The sequence below is a fragment of the Arachis ipaensis genome, chromosome B07 (assembly GCF_000816755.2).
Source record: "Arachis ipaensis cultivar K30076 chromosome B07, Araip1.1, whole genome shotgun sequence".
NCBI lineage: Eukaryota > Viridiplantae > Streptophyta > Magnoliopsida > Fabales > Fabaceae > Arachis > Arachis ipaensis.
The window spans coordinates 121,359,406-121,362,030 of NC_029791.2; positions in this window are offsets into that span (position 1 = coordinate 121,359,406).

Here is a 2,625-nt window from a genome sequence, read left to right on the forward strand (position 1 = left end):
TTTGGCAAAATAAATAAACAAATGAAATAGATAGAGTAAGAGTTATGAATAAATAAATAAATAAATATTAAATAGGACGCGCTCACAGGGAAAATCTTGAAAATATAAACATTAATAAAACCAATTTGGGTTGGTCGAGTAGTCTTGTCCGCTTAAGCAAGTGTCGATGGTTCGAATCATGCATTGTACATGCAGCAATTTATTGGCCAGCGACAGACCTTTAAATGGAGCTCCGATCTGCGATGTTTGACGGGTTTTTTGGTGACGGGTTTAGTTTAATACCGTAATATTAGAGAGATAAAAAACTAATTAATCTAAATTTATTTTATTTATTATTTATTTATAGACCGTATTTGTATTGTTTTTTAGAAAAGAATATATAAAGATAATAAATACAAAAATCCATTTAATTATTGAAACAAAAAAAACATAAATTAAAATTATCCAAAAATAACTATGTCTACATTTTTTTTATTTCTGAAATTAAAGACAAAATATTTGTCTTTACCTCTTTATCTCTACATTTTTTGTGTTTCTATCTTTTTTAATTAAAATATAATTACTCAAATAATTTAAAGTTATCTTGTTTAATATTTATTTATTATTAAATATTTTCGTTAATTAATCCTGTGCGCCTCAAGCGGCGAAACAGAAGAGAAAAATGGACTAAGAAAATGAAAGATAACAACTTAGGAAGCTGCCTAAAAAAGTGCCTCCAATTAATCATCCAAAACAAAAAGATTTTACTATTATATTCTACCCCACAATATGAAGAAAAAAATTATCAAATCTACGACCCATTTAGTAATTTACGCGTGTTTCTTCTAAATGAAGTATAAAGCCAGCTTGGCTTGTAAACAATAAATGAACGAAGTGTGGAAAGTGTGGATTTTTTGGCTTCTATAAAGTATAAATAATATCCAAAATATTTGGTAACTAAAGAAAATCAGTTAAAAATAGTCATAACTTGTCTTATTTAACATTCATTAATTGTTGCGATAATTAATTAATATTAAATAAGACAAATTCTGACTATTTTTTTTGTCTACCTATCATTACCCAATCAATAAAAAGAGGGTTTCTAGCTGTAAGAGAGAAAGGGTTGCGGAATGGGTAGATCTAAGTGAAGAATGATGGAGAGAGAATTAATATGGTGTGAGGTGATAGACTATTATATCACTATAGAGAGAAAACTCTCAGATTCAACGCATTGTTTGTAACTTTGTGGTATGTGTGACCGTAGAATTTGGCTTAGAGCATGAAAATGTGACATAATGCACTTAGACCCACACTTTAGTGTGTTGGCATGTTATGGTATTTTTTTATAGTTACTTAATTTATTTAAAAAAAAAAAAAGATAAAAGTTAATGTTTCGGAGGATGATATAAAATATAGATCAATAATTTTTAATATTTTAAACTAACATTTGAATTTAAATATTTTTTTTATTTTAGTTAAATAAGATAAGATGACAACGGTCTAAACTAGTTCTATAATCTCTAATTAATATCATCTCTCTTATTTTAATTAAGATAAGATAAGATGAAATAATTACCACCAGCTATATAAAGGAGAGTCAGAGATCATTTTAGGTACTCATTCATTCTATATACCTTCTACCTCTTAAATCTATTTTGACTTGAACGTCAGAGTGTGTTTACAGGTAATACTTTCGCCATTTTAAGAAGACTATCAGACAACTGTCTCGATTCGTAAGTTTTTGATTCATCTCACAATCCATACTAAAAACTTTTAGTACAGTTAATATTTAATTTAAAAATATAAAAATAAATAAATTTTAAATATTTAAAACTTATGATAAAAAATAAGGGAAAAAGTATGAGAAGTCAATAGAATATTTATACAATGTGTATAATGGAGGTTTAGGGAGTATTAGAAATATAACCATTAGTATTACCTTTTCTCATGAGCTGAAGCTTTTAGGATAAGTGGTATCATAACATAGTATTAAAACTCTAGATCCGATGTTCATTTTGTAATTTAATAACCATTATACACATTGTACAAATAATTCATTGTGTCCTTAACGCGAGTCAAAGTAAGGTGGATAATTTTGACACCAAACTTAATTATAACTACCAAAGAATTTGACTAGCGTGTTATCGCTTATCTTATCATCTCAAATATCGTTACTCAATAAATGCAAACAATTTGGGCGCTCTCACGCTTGCATGAGGTCACACGTTGCGTCTCATAAATATAATTACATTTAAGCAGTGGAGTGGGCTAAGGTGGCTATGGTCCCCAAAAAGTCTCATCTTTAAATAATATTAATTTAATTATATGTTAACACTTAATATGTATATGTGTATGTATGTTAGTGTATAGTGTGTTATTTATTTTTCTTCTCTATATTAATAAATATATATATAAAAAATAATTAAATTCAATTTTTTTATTATAGTACTATGTCATATGTATATTTTAATATTTTTTCAAATCTTTTAGTTGTTAAAATAATTTAAAACTGATCATATATTGATTATTTTTTTACTTATTAAAATATGATAACTTATTTTAAAATGTATTAATTTTTAATGATAATATTGATAAATTACCAATATTTATTTTTTTTAACGATTGAAGCATCGCGTTGTTTAAAGC